The following is a 21,163-nucleotide window of genomic DNA, read 5'->3' as shown; positions in this document are numbered from 1 at the left end:
TGGGCCAGCATTTATTGTCCGTCCCGAATTGTCTAGAGTCAACCACATTGCTGTGGGTTGGGAGTTACATGTAGGCCTGATCTGGTAAGGACAGCAGTTTTCCTTTCCTAAAGTACAGTAGTGAACCAACAATCAACTGTTTCATGGTCATCAATAGACTAGCATTGATACATCTTGCTGAATCATGTGAGTTTGGATAACAAAGATTATGTCATCAGAGGATTATCTTAAGCAAAATAAATTTAATATGAAAGCATACCTATTGAGAGAAGAGAAGCGTACTCTCAAGAAGTGTATAACAGTGTGCAGAAGCACTGAAGTAGTCGATCATGGGCTAGAGTGTGGTAATGGGAGAAGAAACTGATGTGTTATATTATGCTGAGAGATGTTCCACACCAAATGCCAATAACATATTGGGAAAAGGGAAGAAATATCTGCAGACAAACCATCAGAAAGGGTGTAGCCAGATAGCAGGATGAAAATCATGCCCAGGACATTACACAAAAGAAAAGTACAACATGGGGAAAGCTGCACTATAACTTCAAGAAGCTGAATCACTTTCTATGCAAATATTTAACAAAGGAGAAGAGCAAGTCCATAAAGATGGCTGTAGAGAGATGACAGCTAATGATTTTGAAAAATTATTCTACACCATACAACAGGCTTTGGAGATTGTGTAGATAAGCTTGACTAAAATGATACCAAGGATGAGCGACTTCAGTTATGTGAAGAAACTGGAGAACCTGGATTATTTTTCCTTAGAACAGACAAGAGTTGGATAGAGGCCTTCAAAATCATGAATTGTTTTGATCGAGTAAATCAGGAATAATTGGATGCAAAATTTGTTTAATATTACCATGTCTAACGGTGCCACATAGGCCCACTTACAGATGTACAGCACAGGTGGCAGTTCATTGTGGGTCAATTGGACTGGCGTATGCAGACGCAGTTCTTTCATGTGTCCAGTCTTAACTGAAATGTGCATGATCATGATGTCGGGATGTTAATGGTTGGATTCAATGCAAAAATATGTTGGATTTATTCCAAATGCTACTCAGCCCCTTAAAGATGCAGAGAATGACAATAGAGAAATGGAGTTCAGTGTTGCACCCAAGCTGCTCATGACTTTACCACTGTTTCCAGTGGCAAAAAATATCAGTAAGTATCCAAAGGGCACAGATATAAGGTGACAAGCAAAAGAACATGAGGAATCATGAGTCATAGAGTCATACCATCATACAGCACAGAAACAGACCCTTCAGTCCAACTCCTCCATGCTGACCAGACATCCCAATCTGACCTAGTCCCATTTGCCAGCATTTGGCCCATATTCATCTAAACCCTTCCAATTTATACACCCATCCAGATGCATTTTAAATGTGTCATTGTACCAGTCTCCACCACTTCCTGTGGCAGCTCATTCCATACACGCTCCACCCTCTGCATGAAAATATTACCACTCATGTCCTTTTTAAATCGTTCCCCTCTCACCTTAAACCTATGCCCTCTAGTTTTGGACTCCCCTACCCTAGGAAAAAGACCTTGGCTATTCACCCTATCCATGCTCCTCATGATTTTATAAGCCTCTCTAAGGCCACCCCTCAGCCTCTGACGCTCCAAGGAAAAGTGCCTTAGGCTTTTCAGCCTTTCCCTGTAACTCAAACTCTCCAAGCCTGGCAACATCATTGTAAATCTTTTCTACACTCTCTCAAGTTTAACTACATCTAAGTATTGTGATCCAGAATATACTACCGGACATTTTGGTGAAAGAAGACTAATACTAACTTTTAAAAGTGAATTGGATAAATAGTTAAAGTGGAAAAAGAATACAGGACAATTAAGAAAGAACAAGGAAATGGCAAAAATTGGATAGCTCTACAAAGAGTTGGTGCAGGAACAATGGAACAAATGCCTTTGATCTGAACTGTATCATTTGATGATTGTATGATCAGTTTCTGAAGAGCTAATATTGTGATGTGATTGCAAGGTGTAATTATATCAGCATATTCTTGTATTCTCTCAGTACTTATCACAAGTCCTGTCAAGGGAGCTGCGGAAGAACTCATTTTAAACATGACTTTGATTAATTGTGAAAATGTATTGCAGCTTCCTCAGCTGCTGGTATGATTAGAAATTGCTCTTACTCCTATTGTAATCACTTGAATCATATCAGCATGGTTGATAAAACAATACGGTTTGATCAGAGTTGTTGCTTCTGGCATGAAACTGAGTTGCATCTGTTATTAGATAACAAGGTGTGGAGCTGGATGAACACAGCAGGCCAAGCAGCATCAGAGGAGCCGGAAGGCTGACGTTTCAGGCCTAGACCCTTCTTCAGCATCTGCAGTTCCTACTATCTCTGCATCTGTTACTACCTTAACTTCAGTGTTCTTAAAGCAGATTAAATGTTTACTTAAGAGTGTGTTGTTAAAGCTTTCTTGTTTCTAACTTATATCATTACAATACTAGTATTTTAAAAATTACTACTGAGCTTATTCATTTGTGTCATTGTGAGTAAGCTGTTCAGGATGATTTATTGATGGTTTCTGATTTGAGAATCTCATGCTGGGATTTCTGGTGTCTTAAAGTTGATATTTTGGATTCCCTGCAGAACTACTACGCTCCATGCCTACCAGCTGATGTTAGTAGAACAGTTCACTGAAATGAGAGAAGGCTGAAATGTAGGCCTGCTTAATAAAGAAAATCATCAATGAAATCAGGCATAGCCTTGACCAAGTAGATGTTTGGACATATATTCCTCCTTTTAAAAAAATGGTAAATGTGTTTAACTTGGTATATATGGCAATCATTAATGTTTATCAGAAGATTCATAAGTAATTTCTACTACACCAATCTATTTTAATAGAAAGATAAATTATTTATACACTATCTAAAATTCAATAGATTGTATTTAATACAATTTCATTATTCCATATATATATATATAAAATATAATATATATATATAGCCATGTATAAAGAATTAAGAATTTAAACTTTCAATTTGTTATTTGGCAACAAGTTAAAACACTTCGTGCTGGTAATCCCAGCTGTCCATTCTGAGACAGTTGTTACCATTGTTCTCACAAATGAAAGAACATGAAGTACAATTCACTTTGCTACATTAGAATTTATTGGCTTAATGTATGAATTCCAGGCTAGAGAAAAAAAGGTCAAATTTAAATGTCATTGTTCCAATTTTCTTTGATGTTGTGTATCACTGATGGAGAATGATGAATTACTTCCAGTATTAATTAATAAATGAGAGCAGGCAAGTAAAGAAACAACATTACAACTCAACCTTTGCTGATCACCTAGACAAATACAAGTGTTGCTACATAAGTTTGCAAGGAGAGTTGCCTTGTTTAATACTCCAAAGCATCCATAGGGAACGCCATCCACATTCTGCCATTTACTGTGTAAAATAATTATTGTACCAATGAAAAGTCAGGAGTTGGCTTCTTCCCATTCAAAGCTGATGGTCATACACGAAATAATAGATTTTAGATAGATTTTCTTAATATTACAAACCTTTCATGATGACTGAAGACACCAATCTTAGAGAGCCAGGTTCTTCTACAAGTATTGCACATGAAGCTACTGTTGTGCTTATTGTTTTCAGTGTTAGCATGTATCACTAAATGGCTGTAATCACGCGGCATCCTGCTGGTGCATGCTAGCCCATAACCATGTGTTGCCATTTTCCTCTATTGTCAGTTAGCAACTCCCAGGTGTGATATTGATGTTATGAGAAAGTGCTCAACTACCATATTTACTATGATAGTAGGAACTGCTGATGCTGGAGAATCTGAGATAACAAGGTGTAGAACTGGATGAACACAGTAGGCCAAGCAACATCGGAGGAGCAGGAAAGCTGACGTTTCGGGCCTAGACCCTTGGGTCTAGGAGCTTTCCTGCTCCTCTGATGCTGCTTGGCCTGCTGTGTTCATCCAGTTCTACACCTTGTTATCTTACACCATATTTACTATGTCAGGATTTGTTGTCTTTCTCCTCACACAATGTTTCACCTAATCAGCTGTTGCTCTAAGCTGTTCAGTTGTAAAGATTGCTAATCTAAGTCAAATCCTCCTTTTCTATAAAAGATTCCATGTTAAGTTTGAACATTCTATTTTCTAAAAGCAATATACATGAAGCCAACTTGTTGAAGAAGCAATTTCAACATTTCCCTTTTGCTTCCAATTTGTTCTTTTAATGTCAGATTCAGTCATTCTGATTCTTGATGAGCGTGAAACTTTGATACAGACAGTGATGGGAAAGGATTAAAATAATCGTTCCCTTCTCTTACTGTCAACATTCAGGGTGTTTTTGAAAATGGAGGAACTGCCTGTTTCTTAAGCCCCCGAGTGTGTGAACAACAAACAGGAATATTTATTTACACATTCACCCAAAAATCTATTCCATCTTCAACATCATTCAATCAGCCACTTCAGAAAAATATAGTTTAAGAGAATAGTGCATGCTTACAAGTTATGAATAAAATAATAGTTCATGATTCATGTGAATGACTGGCCTTGTAAAAAAAAGGATAGGCCTGCTATTGGCCAGTCACAACATGAGTTACTGTAGTCTTGAAACCACAGGTCAGTCTTCTGTATTAGTGGGCTTGAAAAGAATCGCTTGGTAACCTTATGATGTTGCAATCTCCAGGTCCAGTCATGTTGCTGCCTTCTCCATTGTTACTGAACAGTTGTTGTTCTATGTCTTTTAGACAGAAGTTAAAGCCCTTGCTTTTAAAAAAAAGACCAACTTGGCTGCCTTATATCCTCTTTCCAAATGTGATGTTGGTCTTAGTTGATTAGCGTCAACCTTGGCCTTTGTGGTCTGAAATAGCGACTGTATTTGCTTATAAAAAAAAACGCAATGATGTCAGAGCATTGCTTCTGTATGGTCTTAGTATAAGAGTATTGACAACACTTTTAGTCTGGAAGATATTCTTTCGCCCTTTTGAGACAATGTCGTAGTTTGAATCCAAGATCAAGTCTAGTGACTCTCAGTCAATTCCAGAAAATTTGATTTAAAAAAAAAACAAAGAACTGCGGATGCTGGAAATCAGAAACAAAATCAGAAATTGCTGGAAATTCTTAGCACCTGCAGAAAGAAAGCAGAGTTAACATTTCAAGTCCAGTGAACCATCTTCAGAACAGTTCTGAAGAACTGTTCAGACCCAACCTTTACAGCTCTCTGCAGTAAAGAATTCCATCAATTCACTCTTCTCTGAGAGGATAAGTTCCTCCTCATGTCTGTCTTAAATGTGTAACCTCTTAGTCTGAGATTATGCCCTTTGGCCCTAGATTCTCCCACAAGGAGGAACAACTTGTCCACATCTATCCCATCAAGTGCCTCAACAATCTTCTGTGTTTCAGTAAAGTTGCTAGTCATTCGTCTCAACTCCAGGAAGTACAAGCCTAATCTACTCAACATTTCCTCATAAAACAGTCCTCCATACCTGGGATCAGGCGAGTGAACCTTCTCTGGGCTGCCTCCAATGCCAGAATACTTTTCCTTAAGTAAGGGCCCCAACTGTTCACAGTATTCCAGCTGTGGTCTGACTAGTGCCTTTTATAGTGTTAGCAAGACTTTGCTATTTTTATACACCATTCCTTTTGAAATAAAATCCAACCCACCATGGGGAATACGTTTGATGAAGTTAATAATTACTCTTGTCCCTGATGATAAAAGAAACTAATTATTCTTTATTCATGAGAGTGGAATAACTTGTTTAAATAATGTAGCTTAATAATAAAACTACTGTGTCATAGAATGCATGACAAAAATATAGAATATTGGATAAATACTTTTAAACAAAATATGGAAGTTCAGTATTTTTATTTAGTTGAGTAAAAGTGCGCAAATTATCAGTCACAATTATGACCAAACTGTACAACATTTGATAAATGCAAACTAATTCCTGCATTTTTAAATAATAATTCAAGTTATCTTTCATAAACAGCAATACGAAATAGTTTTAATAATGGATAAGTGATAAGAACGCTTCACATCAGATAAAGTTCCTGAATTATTACTATCTTGGACATCAAAATATTTATTGAACAAGCATCAAGACCTGTATAAATAAGAAATAATTGCTTTTCAAAGGGTTACATTTTCTGTTGACTAATATTGGACACATGAAGCTCTTTATTTTCAGTTTGCAACAGTTAAGCTACCTTAGTGAATTCCACAGTCGTTTTTTTTATCATTTTACTTTTAGCACGATTCTTTGTGCAAAAAATAGAATATCATGGCTTTTGATTCCACATAAAGCGCAGCTGATTCTATAAATAACTTCAGAGTTAGAACAGGTACCCTGCCTGCATTCAAACTGTCTGCTTTTCCACTGGATAACCTTTGTTCATTTCTGATAAATGTACTGTGAGTGCACAGCGACACAGTTTCCAACACAGGAATCATTAATCATAGAGTTAGCATAAAAAGGATGAGAACCTTGACTGCATTCTCTTTCATGCTCTTTTCACATCTTGAAAACACCATGTTGTGCAATAATACATAAAAGGGCAATTCTCTGACACATGGTTAAGCATTGGCTTGATCCCTTTATTTCTCCTTTGCTGTAGGCTCCCAATTTTAACTGTTCCACTGTAAAAATGCCAAGTAGAATCCAACACCTTCCCGATGTGGAAAGGGGAAAAATCAGTATACAATTTATCTGAGATTGCTTCCATTCATCGACAACTTATCAGTAAGGAAAGAAGCCGCCTGAATTGGGTGAGAGTGAGAAGAAATCAAGAAAACAGATAATTTGCTGAGGACTAGTGCATTGTCTAGATGGGGTTGAAGCAAGAGCAAAAGAAAGCATATTTTAAAAAGATATAATGAGAGTAACATTGGGAGAAAATACAATTGACAATAACGTTTGTATATTCTACAAAAAAATTTTATGAATAATACATCATACTTTGGTTTAATTTTATGTTACAGATTTTTTTAGTTGCACTTTGGTTCTGAAGGTATGTCTTAAATTATGAACAAGACAACTTGTGGTCAGCAATGTTATAGTCTCATAAAAATATAATGAATTTTAAAGACATTAAGCCAAATAAGGCAAAAATCTGTGCTATTCCTTCCAACAAGCACCTCTCCAGGATGATTGGTCATCACCATGGTAACTCTAGCAAAGCACAATGACATCAAGGAGGTAAGAAAAATACCACTGAGACTGTGGAACTGTGTGTTTGTTAGGATGCAAAATACACAATGAATGTTTCACAGAAATTGTGGACAACATCTAAAACAATAAACTCAAATACCCATATTTTATGCTGAAGTTTTGAAAAATAGTTAAAATTCATATCTAGTTTTAGTAGGTTTTCAAATGTTTATTCCTATTTTCGGCAATGTTCATAAGAAAACTAAATAAAATGAGAACACAACCTTTTACCAGTCCTTCATTAGACAACTTAAATTCAACATAACAATAATTTATGCTTTTCTCTCTTTTGGTAGGATTAAATATTTTCCTGTGGATTTAAAAGGTCTTCAAACCTATGAGTTTTTGGTACATTTAATTTAAGAAATGATTTTCACCAAGAATCAAGTTTCTGTCTACATTTTAGAAGAAATAATCAATGGCAAACTGAAACAGTGTCACATGTTCAAATTACATTAAATTGACACAGTATGTACTATTTGTGAACTAATTGATATATCCTGTGTCTACTCTGAAGCAGTTCGAACCATAATCTGGGGATGTACACAAAGCTTGAACAGCTGCACAGATCTTAGTTTGCTGCTTTGTAAAAAACTGTCTCAAAACTAATCAGTGCAGAAGTTTGATATTAAAGAAAGAATTGCATTTTTAGTGTCTTAGGCTGTCCCCTAGTGCTTTATTGTCAGTGTCATCATTGTTATAATGCAAGAACTGTGACAGACAATTTGCAGCCTCCCACAAACAATTATGTGATAATGACTCGATAATCTATTGTAGCATTGTTTGAGATATAACTATAGTCTGGGCCATTGGGACAACTCCCTTGCTCTTCTTCAGAAGAATACTGTGAAATCATTTACATCCATCCAGGATCATTAACAGTGTTAACAAGCAGCTACCTGCTCAGCAATAACCTGTTCATTGATGCCCAGTTGGGGTTCTGCCAGGGCCACTCAGCTCCTGACCGCATTATAACCTTTGTTCCACCATGGACAAAAGAACTGAATTCCAGAGATGAGGTGAAAGTGACAGACCTTGCCATCAAGCCACATTTGACTGACTGTGACATCAAGGAGCCCTAGCAAAACTGCAGTCAATGGGAATCAGGGGAAAACTGTCTGCTGGTTGCAGTCATACGTGGCACAGTTGTGGTATTTGGAGGGCAGTCTTCTCAGCTCAAAGACATCCCTGCAAGATTTCCTGAAGATAGTCTCTTAGGCCCAACTGTCTTCAGTTGCTTCACCAACTTCTTTCTCTCCATCATAAGGTCAGATGTGGGCATGTTCTCCAATGATTGCACAATGTTTAGCTCCATTCCTAAGTCCTCAGATGCTGAAGTATTCTGTATTCAAATGCAACAGGACATGGACAATAACCAGGCTTTGGCAGAAAAGTGGCAAATAACACTTGTGCCACACTAATGAAGAGAATTACCATCTCCAATAAGAGACAATCTAACCACCACGCCTTGGCATTCAATAGCATTACTATCACTGAATTCCCCGCTATCAACAACATCGGGATTACCATTGACTTACCTGGACTTGCCATATAAATAATGTGGCTACCAAGGCAGGTCAGAGACTAATAACTCACCTCCTGACTCCCTAAATCCTGTCCACCATCTGAAAAGCACACATCAGGATAATCCCTACTTGCCTGGATGCTTGCCTGCAACTCCAGCAACCTTTAAGAAACTTGCCACCATCCTGGAACCCTTGAATTGCACTACGTCCACAAGCACCCACTCCCTCCACTACTGATGCTCAGCAACAACAGTGTGTACCATCTACAAAATGCGCTGCAGAAATTCTTTAGATAGCACCTTCCAACTAAAAGGACAAGGGCAGTGGATACATCGGAACAGCGCCACCTGCAAGCCCCCTTTCAAGCCACTCACTGTCCTGACTTGGAAATATATCTCCGTTCCTTCACTGTCACCAGGTCAAAATCCTAGAATTCCCTCCTTAATGGCATTGAGTATATGTACAGCATATGGACTGCAGCAGTTCAAGATGGCAGATCGTTACCACCTTCTCAGGTTCAGCTAGGGATGGGCAATAAATGCTGCCCACCCAGAGATGCCCACATCCCACAAGCGAGTAAAAAAAGACAATCTCAGAATTAGCACAGTGTAAAAGGAGGTCATTTGGCCCATGGTATCTGCACACCATTACCACCCAAAAATCTATCCAATGCTCTTTTGAGTGCATCAATTGAACCTTCCTCCATCACATTTTCAGGCTGTGTATTCCATACCCTAACAATATACTGCTTAAAAACAGTTTTAGTTCACATCACCCTTGCTTCACTGGCACACTTTAAATCTGTGTCCTCTCATTCTTGTATCTTTTACAAGCAGAAACAGCTACATCCTATCTATTCTATCCAGTCTGCTCATGATTTTGAAAACCATATTCAGATCTCCTTTCAGCCTTTTTCTTTCCAAAAAGAACAGTCCTAATGTCTTCAATCTATCCTAATAGCTGAAGTTTCTCATTCCTGGAACCATTGTAGTAAATTGCTGCTACACTGTCTCATTTGTATTCACATCTTTCCATTAATGTGTCACCCACAACTCTATACTATACTCCAACTGAGGTCTATTAAGTATCTTATACAATTTCAACAACACTTCCTTGCTCTAGTACTAAATGCATCTATTAATAAATTTGAGAACTCTGTATGCTTCATTAACTACTCTCTCCTCTTGTCCTGCCACATTGAAACATTTGTGCACATATACACCCAGGTCCCTCTGTTTCTGCACCCCTTTAGAATTGTGCTCCGATGTTATATTGTCTTTCGGTGTTCTTCCTACCAAAGTGTATCCCTCATATATCTTCCCATTGAACCTCCTCTGTCATCAATCTGGCCACTCCACCAACTTGTTAATGTCCATCTGGAGTTCCACACTATTCTCCTTACTGTTTACAACTCTTCTAAGTTTAGTGCCATCTACAAACTTAAATTGAGCCCTGCCCACCAAGATCCAGATCATTTATATATGTCAGGAAAAGCAAGGGCCCTAGGGATCTCCTCGACAAACCTCCCACCAACCTACAAAATATCCATTGACCACTACTCCCTGTGTTCTATCACTCAGCTGATTTTGTATCCATGCAGTCACTATCTCTTTTATACCATGATCTACGACTTTCTTCGCATGTTTGTTGTGAGGTACTGTATCAAATGCCTTCTGGAAATTCATGTATACCATATCAAAAGTGTCACCTTCAATAATCCTTGACTTTACCTCTTCAAAAAACTCTGACAAGTTAGTTAGTCACAATTTTCCCTTTAGAAGTCCATGCCAACTCTTCCTAATCAACCCACAATTTTTTCATGTGACTACTGAATCTGCCCTGAATAATTGTTTCTGAAGGTTCCCCACTATCAACGTTAAACCAAAGTCTGTAATTGCTGGGATTATCCTCATAGCCTTTTTTGAACGAGGCTGTAACGTTGCTGATTCTCCAGTCTTTTGGCACTAGCCTTGTCCAGGGAAGAGTGAAATATTATGGCCAGTGCCTCCACAATTTCTACCCTCACTTCCTTCAAAATCCTTGAATGCATCTCATCAGATCCCAGTGCCTTATTAACTTTAAGTGCCGGTAATCTATCCAAGACATCTTCCTTATTAATTTTGATCCTTTCTAGTAACAGAGTTTTTTCCCAGGCAAGGCAGCATCTTCATCTTTTGTAAAGACACTTGCAAATTGTCCGTTTAACACCTTAGCTATGCCACTGCCTCCATCTGTAACTTCCCTTTTTGTTTTCTGATTATCCCTATTCCTCTTTTAACCACTCACTTACTATTTATATCCCTTTAGAAGACTGTGGAATGTTCCTTTATTTTAGTTGCTAAGTTTTCTCTTTATTGCTCTTTGCATTTCTTATTTGCTTTATGACCTCCCCTCTAAACTTCCAGTATTCCTGTTGATTCTCAATTGTATTTTCTGCCTTACACCTGTCTTAAGCACACCTTTTCTTTCCAATATTAGTTTCTATCCTCTTTGTCATCCAGGGAACTCTGGATTTGTTTTCCTACCTTTTATATTAGAGGGAATATATCTAGACTGTACCCAAACCATCTACTCTTTGAAGGTGGTCCATTGTTCAGTTACTGTTCTTCCTGCCAACCTCTTATTTCAACCAAAAACAAAAACAGAAATTGCTGGGAAAACTCAGCAGGTCTTGCAGCATCTGTGGAGAGAAAACAGTTAATATTTTGGATCCAGTGACACTTCAGAATGGGTCTGAAGAAGGGTCACTGGACTGAAACATTAACTCTGTTTTCTTTCCACAGATGCTGCAAGGCCTACTGAGTTTTCCCAGCAATTTATGTTTTTGTTTCTGATTTTCAACATTCACATGTCTTTTTTTTTATTCCAACCAATCCTGCTCAACTCTGTTGTTGTCATCCCATTGAAGTCAGCTCTCTGGAAATTGATCCTTCTTACTCAGAAATGTTGCATGTCATTCTCCGACACCTACCTGAACCTTATGATACAATGATCAGTGTCTCATAAATGCTCCCCCTCTGACGCTTGATCCACTTTGGCCATCTCATTTCCAAGGACCAGCTCCAATCATGCATCTTTCCTGTTGGACTGTAGGAAATTCTCTCCAACACAATTTGGGAAAACTCATTCCTCACTGCCCCTTACGCTACCAGTATCCCAGTCTATATTTAGGTAATTTATGTCCCCCATTCCTTCCCAACATGGAAGTTTACTTTATCAAAAGATGGTAATTGGACAATTCAGCAGATTTAGATTGGAATGACTTGAAACTCAAAACTTCCTGCCGTGACGTACTACCACTGAGTCACATCTGACACGAGACCTTAAAGGGGAGAAGGATGGCAAAAATATTCAGAATTAGACTCATAACTTTGGGCAGTTATGTAGGAATAGGGTCATGACATTGACAGAACTGTGATGCACAGTGGAAGGAATTGACAGAGCAGCTTACTGTTTTGGAAGTTTTTAAAAAAATTTTATGCAAGGGAGATCAAGAAATATAAATTTAAACTTGATGCACCTTTCAGGCCACCAACTGGAATAACAATGAAATTAGGAACAGGTAGGAGAAATGGGGGAATGGAACAGGGCATGTGAAGGTCAGATGCAGACTTGGACAAATAGATAAACACAGCCTGGAGAGGAAACTGAATTAATTATAATTCTTTTAAAAGCTTTAAGAATTCTGCAGGTGAAGATTACATTTACAATTTCCTGTGAGAAAATGTAAGTTTGGAACTATCATGACAGCCTACCTTCCCCAGATGTCTGCCATTGGTTGCCCAACCTGTCAGCCATCATGGAGCCACACATTCCCATGGCTTACTTTTCTAAATCAGGTCACCTTAAATCAAATGAAATGCTCAACAGCTCTGTGGATATGTTAAAGAAAGCTGCAGGCTCATGAATGTTTTTAATCAATTTTCTGTAAAATTGGTAGAATATTTTAAAATGTATTTTAACAGGCTACTACTTCTGCTTGGCAAGAAGCAGAGACACCAAAAGTTTAACCCTTCCTTTTGTGGATCAAGAAGGGGCAACAATGTCTCTCTGGATTCCATATTGATAGTTTGGGCTGCAGCTACCCTGGATCTCCGAACTCTTTTGTGGGTCCTATCAGTCAAAATCCTGGAAATCCCTTCCCAGCAGCACTGTTGGTGTACTTGCATCACATGAACTGCCATGGTCAAGAAAATGACTTACAAACACCTTCCTAGGAGCAATTAGATAAGCAACAAAGGTTGGCCTCACCAGTGATGCTGATATCCCCAGAGCAGATTTTAACAATGAAGTGTGGCAACCACGTGGACTGGAATTCTGATTGTACGTTTGAGTTTAATGGTTCGGTCCATGTGATTCATCAACAGTTTGTCCAGAGTCAAAAGTCTCCTTAGCAATGGATCAATTTACAAAAGTGTTAGAGAACAATAACTTTTCAAATTCCCAGTGACTGACTGAAAAGATGAAACGACAAGATTTCAAGTTTTAGGACTTCTCCTGTAACAGATGAACTAAAAGTAGCATTAACTAAACATTGTTTAATAGGTAACTAATACCCTAAGTTCAAGACTAAATAACCTTGTTAATTTTTAACATGAACAAAAAACCCACACTATAATTAAACATCATTGCCAGCAATCCACAGAATTGCAGCCTTTAAAGAAAGTTATCCAATATCACCCCAGCTTTTGACAGGCTTGTTTCCCTTGTTCATTGAGTTGTCATGTTGAGACCCTGTAAAAATGCACTTCTGGTGAAGACGTGAGTTAAATACAAAGGGTAAGCCCACTCTAATGACGTTCCCCATCCCATCCCCACCAGCTATGCTCGGTCAAATCTTCAGGATCCCTTAGATTGTCATGGAAGGCATCTCTTTGATCAACAAACGTCTTTCCCCTCATTTTCCTCTGTGGTAACTTGCAACCTTATTCTCATTGCTGACCACACCAGCTGCAGCTTCTGTTTGTCTCTGAGACCTCCCTCCTTCTCTCTTTTCTGTCCCAATCCTCAGAGACGAAAAGTCTATCCACAGGTTGGCATAGCTGCTTTTATGTTTATTTCATAGGTGAACAGTTTACACTTCAGAGTCATAGCGTCATGAAGATTTTACAGTACGGAAAAAGGCCTTCAGCTCATCGTGTCTGCACCAGTTATCAAACATCCATCTATTCTAATCTCTTTTCCCAGTACTTAGCATATCGCCTTGCAAGCTACAGCATTTCAAACGCTCATCTAAATGTTTCTTAAAAGTTTTGAGGGTTCTTGCCTTTACTATCCTTTCAGGCCGTGTGTTCCAGATACCCATTACCGTCAGGATGAAAGATATTCTTCCTAAAATCCCCATATCATCTTTTCCTTACCTTAAAACCATGTCCCTGGTTATTGACCCCTCACCCTATCTACCCTGTCTATGCCCCTCACTTTGTTCCTAATAAGTCTCACCCTGGGTCTCCCTGTTCCACAGTTACCTGGACACCAGGGCTGAATTTAAACAAATCATATGATTCTCTTCACTACACCATTTTACACTGGATGAAAAAAAGGCTGAATTTTTTTTTGCCTAAATGATAGTTTCACTGAATTTCATTGATGGTTTCTCACCACAGAGCTTGTGAGGTTTTGCTGTGTATTTGGTAAATATGGTGAACTGTCACTTTAAGAATTTGATCATGTGTTGTGATGAAGATGCCATTGGCGATATTGGGTGGGAATTGGCTTATTGTAACCTTGTTGCCTGTACAGTAAACATTTCCATAATAAGACTCCTGCTGTTAACACTTCAGCCTCCTGCTCTTTCTTGGAACTTAATAGATCTCTTGTAGTATCTTCCAAACTTTATTAACTCATTAACTACCTATCTTACCTTTCTGATGCCTACCTCGCCCAATTCTAGCCTCATCCTATCACTCGCTGTTCCTAGAACAACTCACCACTCATTAGATTACTGCCGAAAGATCAGCATCCAGCACAGCATCACAAAGCCACGTGGTTCATGGTACAGAATGGCTGACAGTCTCTTATATTCACAAATAAATTCTCTCATCCTAGTCGCTGTTTAACCAGTATACAGCACAGTTTATCTGTTCTTAGCTATGTCCTGTCTAAACATCTAGGTCACTGCTCCTTTGTCCCCAATGCCCACTGAACACCAGCATATTGTCATTGTCCAGGTGGGGAATATTACATGTAGGCAAGCAATTGAAAAATTCCAAACATGAACTTTTGTTTACAGTCATTGAAAGTGACAAAGCAGTATTGTGATATTTCCCTCTTAGTGCCATGTGTGTACAGTTGATGGTGCCCCTGTACCTAGGGGAACCCAGTTATGTTCCACATTCTACTGCCTGGGGTAGAGCACTGAATTTGTCATGACTTTGCGCAGAAAGCTTTGGCCACTGCATTCGTCGGCGTGCAACTCAGAGATCCTACACGGGTCACCCGTCACACACTGGAAGAAGCCAGCCACTTGGAAGTTTAAAGCGGCAGTCACCTTCACAGTCACTGGGAAAGGATAACCTTCCACTTCCACAGCCTTCAGGTCCTGTTCTAGCATCCAGCAAATTTCTGTCAGTGACCCAGAACATATGAAGTCTGTACTGACATTGCGCCTAGTTCATCTCCAGGAAAGAAAGTCAGGGACAAAAGTCTCTGATCCTCCCAACACATCCTAAAGGCCCCTTCTTGCTAAGACCTCTCCCTGAGTTGGGTGCTTCTTGGCCTTTGCAGTGGCCTGCTGCTGCTCCTGAGCTTGTTGGCAGCCCTGGCCTTCCTCTATCCTCTTTCACCTTCTTAAGAAGGCAGCCACTGCAGCAGTATCACTGCAGCAGTACAAAAGTCTTGCTGGAAATGACCCACGTTGACAAGAGAAGTTCTTAGCTCTCAGAAGAGTCAGTGGTAGTGGTAGTGGTACAAATGGGATGGTCTACACCTGGGCAGGACTGGAACCAATGTCCTAGGGGGTGCTTTTGCCAACGCCGTTGGGGAGGGTTTAAACTAATGTGGCGGGGGATGGGAACCAAATGAGGAGGTTAGTGGACAGTAAGGAGGTAGTAACTAAAGCCTGTAAGGAACTAGATAATGAAGTCAGTGTGACTAAGGGGAAGAGTAGGCAGAGAGCAGATGATGAATGCAAAGGGACAGGTGGTCTGAGGTGCATTTGTTTTAATGCGAGAAGTGTAGTAGGTAAGGCAGATGAACTTAGGTCTTGGATTAGTACCTGGGAGTATGATGTTACTGCTATTACTGAGACTTGGTTGAGGGAAGGGCAAAATTGGCAACCAAATATCCCACGATATAGATGCTTCAGGCGGGATAGAGAGTGAGGTGAAAGGGGTGGAGGAGTTGCAATACTGGTCAAAAAGGATATCACAGGAGGGCACTGTGGAGGACTCAAGCAGTGAGGCAATATGGGCAGAGCTCAGAAATAGGAAGGGTGCAGTAACAATGTTGGGGCTGTACTACAGGCCTCCCAACAGCGAGCGTGAGATAGAGGCACAAGTATGTAGACAGATTATGGAAAGATGTGGGAGCAACAGGTTGGTGGTGATGGGAGATTTTAATTTTCCCAACATTGACTGGGATTCACTTTGTGTTAGGGGTTTAGATGGAGCAGAAATTGTAAGGAGCATCCAGAGGGTTTTCTAGAGCAGTATGCAAATAGTCCAACTCAGGAAGGGGCCATACTGGAACTGGTGTTGGGGAATGAGCCTGGCCAGGTGATTGAAGTTTCGGGAGGTGATTACTTTGGGAATAGTGATCACAATCACATAAGTTTTAGAATACTCATGGACAAAGACGAGAGTGGTCCTAAAGGAAGAGTGCTGAATTGGGGGAAGGCCAACTATAGCAAAATTCGGCAGGAGCTGGGGAATGTGGATTGGGAGCAGCTGTTTGAAGGTAAATCCCCATTTGATATGTGGGAGGCTTTGAAAGAGAGGTTGATTAGAGTGTAGGACAGACATGTCCCTGTGAAAATGAGGGATAGAAAGGGCAAGATTAGGGAACCATGGATGACAGGTGAAATTGTGAGATGAGCAAAGAGGAAAAAGGAAGCATACATAAGGACGAGGCGACTGAAAACAGACGAAGCTTTGGAAGAATATTGGGAAAGTAGGACCAATCCGTAACGAGAAATTAAGAGGGCTAAAAGGGGTCATGAAATTTCTTTAGCAAACAGGGTTAAGGAAAATCCCAAAGCCTTTTATTTGTACATAAGGAGCAAGAAGGTAACTAGAGAAAGGGTTGGCCCACTCAAGGACAACGGAGGGAAGTTATGCGAGGAGTCAGAGAAAATGAGTGAGATTCTTAATGAGTACTTTGTGTCGGTATTCACCAAGGAGCGGGACTTGACGGATGTTGAGGTTAGGGATAGATGTTTGATTACTCTAGGTCAAGTCAGCATAAGGAGGGGGGGAAGTGTTGGGTATTCTATAAAGCATTAGGGTGGACAAGTCCCCAGGTCCGAATGGGATCTATCCCAGGTTACTGAGAGAAGCGAGAGAGAAAACAGCTGGGGCCTTAACAGATATCTTTGCAGCATCCTTGAGCACGGGTGAGGTCCCAGAGGACTGGAGAATTGCTAATGTTGTCCCCTTGTTTAAGAAGGGTAGCAAGGATAATCCAGGTAATTATAGACCGGTGAGCCTGACGTCAGTGGTGGGGAAGCTGCTGGAGAAGATACTGAGGGATAAGATCTATTTACATTTGGAAGAAAATGGGCTTATTAGTGATAGGCAGCATGGTTTTGTGTGGGGAAGGTCATGTCTTACCAACTTGATAAAATTCTTTGAGGAAGTGACAAAGTCGATAGATGAAGGAAGGGCTGTGGATGTCATATACATGGACTTCAGTAAGGCATTTGATAAGGTTCCCCATGGTAGGCTGATGGAAAAAGTGAAGTCGCATGGGGTCCAGGGTGTACTAGCTAGATGGATAGAGAACTGGCTGGGCAACAGGAGACAGAGAATTGTCGTGGAAGGGAGTTTCTCAAAATGGAGAACTGTGACCAGTGGTGTTCCACAGGGATCGGTGTTGGGACCACTGTTGTTTGTGATATACATAAATGATCTGGAGGAAGGTATAGATGGTCTGATTAGCAAGTTTACGGATGACACTAAGATTGATGGAGTAGCAGATAGTGAAGGGGACTGTCAGAGAATGCGGTAGAATATAGGTAGATTGGAGAGTTGGGCGGAGAAATGGCAGATGGAGTTCAATCCAGGCAAATGCGAGGTGATGCATTTTGGAAGAACCAATTCAAGAGCGAACTATACGGGAAAAGGAAAAGCCCTGGGGAAAATTGATGCACAGAGAGATCTGGATGTTCAGGTCCATTGTACCCTGAAGCTGGCAACGCAGGTCGATAGAGTGGTCAAGAAGGCATACGGCATGCTTTCATTCATCAGACGGGGTATTGAGTACAAGAGTTGGCAGGTCATGTTACAGTTGTATAGGACTTTGGTTTGACCTCGTTTGGAATACTGCATACAGTTCTGGTTGCCACATTACCAAAAGGATGTGGATGCTTTGGAAAGGGTGCAGAGGACGTTCACCAGGATGTTGCCTGGTATGGAGGGCGTTGGCTATGAAGAGAGGTTGAGTAGATTAGGATTATTTACACTCGAAAGACGAAGGTTAAGGGGGGACCTGATTGAGGTCTACGAAATCACGAGAGGTATAGACAGGGTGGATAGCAAGAAGCTTTTTCCCAGAGTGGGGGACTTAATTACTCGGGGTCACGATTTCAAGGTGAGAGGGGAAAAGTTTAAGGGAGCTTTGTGTGGAAAGTTCTTTACGCAGATGGTGGTGGGTGCCTGGAATGCGTTGCCAGCGGAGGTGGTAGAGGCGGGCACGATAACGTCATTTAAGATGTATCTAGACAGATACATGAATGGGCAGGTAGCAGAGGGATACAGATCCTTGGAAAATAGGCGACAGGTTTAGTAGAGGATCTGAATCGGCATAGGCTTGGAGGGCCAAAGGGCCTGTTCCCGTGCTGTAATTTTCTTTGTTCTTTGTTCTTTAGCATACCCTGTAGATAGGGGCTGCACACACTCCTCCATATAGTGAAACCAGCAGCACCCCAATAACAAGGGCTACGTTTCCATCATTCATTCAGTTCAGCATGCGCACTGGCTTGGTGAAGGTTCTGCACCAGCTGAATGAGCAACATATGACATCAAAATGGGAATACCTGCTGCGCACTGACCCCCTTCCAATCCCAGACTCATTAACAAACTAATTGCATTCAGTGGAGTCTAGTGTAATACTTACATTACAGATGATAAATCAATTGTCTCTGCCTCCCACAGAACCCTTGCAGGTTTCTCAAGTAATGGATGACTTTTGGTCAGCATTTATGTCTTTTTAAGTCATTGCCATTAATGTCTGTATCATTGAGATTTCAATTTGTATTGTAAGTATTTAATTGAATTTGCAACCTAAGCACATTCACTCACCATGCATTGCAAATTGACAATGGATTAATTGCAAATTAAATATATCTGCAGTTTGCAAATTCATCCTTCATGTATTTGTCTCCTCAGTGTCCTAGTACCTAGTAGACATGGATCTTGCATTTTCACCCACCAAACTGACACTGACTCCGCCCACTGGGACATTGTCCCAACCACTTTCCAGTTGTATTTCCCATCTAGAGAACTGCTTGGCAGAACAGAAACAATGAGTAGGAATAAAAGAGTCTATTTCCAAGTGGCAGGCACTGACTAATGGGATACTGCACAGAACAATGCTTAGATCTCAATTGTTCACAACATATGTTGGTGATTTAGATGAGAGAACTAAACGCAGTATCTAGGGTCAATAATCACACAACACCAGGTTAAAGTCCAACAAGTTTATTTGAAAACGCAAGCTTTTGGAGCTCCTTCCTCAGGTGTAATGTGAGAGAGAGGGTATAAGACACTGAATTTATAAGCAGGAAGGTAACAACCCTAAAACTGGCTGCCCCTTGTCGAATCTTTTATCTGTTAGGAAGGAGACTACTGATTAAAGATTCAGCAAGAGGCGGCCAGTTTTAGGGTTGTTACCTTTTTGCTTATAAATTCTGTGTCTTATACCCTCACTCTCACACTATGCCTGAGGTAGGAGCTGAGCTCGAAAGCTTGCATTTTCAAATAAACCTGTTGGACTATAACCTGGTATCGTGTGATTTTTGATCTTGTCCACCCCAATCCAACACCAGCATCTCCATATTGTAACATCTAAGTTTGCAAATGATACAGAGCCAGATGGGAGGCAAGCTGTGAGGAGGATGCAGGAATGCTACAGTGTGATTTGAACAAGTTGAGTGAGTGGACAAACGTGTGGCAGAAAGTGGGTCTTGTGGTGCAGGGACAATGTCCCTGTCACTGACCTTGGAAGCCCGGGTTCAAGTCCCACCTGGTCCAGAGGTGTGTAATAACATCTCTCAACAGGTTTATTTAGAAAATATCTAATGTGGATAAATTATCGGCACATTGGCTCAGTGGTTAGCACTGCTGCCTCACAGCGCCAGGCACCCGGGTTCAATTCCAGCCTCGGGTGACTGCCTGTGTGGAGTTTGCACATTCTCCCCGTGTCTGCGTGGGTTTCCTCCGGGTGCTCTGGTTTCCTCCCACATTTCAAATAGGTGCAGGCTAGGTGTATTGGCCATGCTAAATTACCTGTAGTGTTCAGGGATGGATAGCTTAGGTGGGTTATCGGGGAATGGGTTTGGGTGACATGCTCCAAGGGTCGGTGTGGACTTGTTGGGCCGAAGGGCCTGTTTCCACACTGTAGGGATTCTATGAAATGTGAGGTTATTCACTTTGGTAGCAAAATCTTAAGTAGTCTAATTTTCTGTCTGCACTAAAAAGGCACGACAAGGCACAGATGCTGTGATCATCTAAGTAAGCACAAAGTGAGTGAGAGCTCAGAGTGCAAGCTAACAGCACTGAGGTGCAAACTGCGCAAATGAATGAGGTGGATGTGTTTCTGCATGCAAAGTGGCCTAGGTGGGGAATTACAATATAAGGTGTTGGTGAGGCTCCAAAGTGCAGTAGAGAACTGCTGAAAGGTCTTCTGATATAGCCCGAGATCAGCCATAATGATGCGATGAGTTTGGCATTTTGCCAATGCCGACTTGCGTGACGACGGGTGGAAACACTTAGCACCAATGGAGCATGTCATGAAATGTCAGGGAATGATCGACAACAAAGAAACCAGCAGAGCACAACAGTGAGCTGCTGCCACCAGGTAACTGTTCAGAATTCCAAGTCAGAAATTGGTGCTGTGGAATTTTCTGTTACCTGGGAGAATCACAATCTGCTCAAAAATGAGACAAGATTAATAACAAAATGCTAAAACATCCAAATTGGGTTCTCTTACTAGTGGGAATCTTATCTAGAAGTTGAAACCTTAAGGGAAAAATCAGATCTTATTTTTCTCCACATAGAGAATGATCTTTTTTC

Source organism: Rhincodon typus, chromosome 13, assembly GCF_021869965.1.
Source record: "Rhincodon typus isolate 14 chromosome 13, sRhiTyp1.1, whole genome shotgun sequence".
NCBI lineage: Eukaryota > Metazoa > Chordata > Chondrichthyes > Orectolobiformes > Rhincodontidae > Rhincodon > Rhincodon typus.
Note: the sequence above shows the minus strand (reverse complement) of the source record.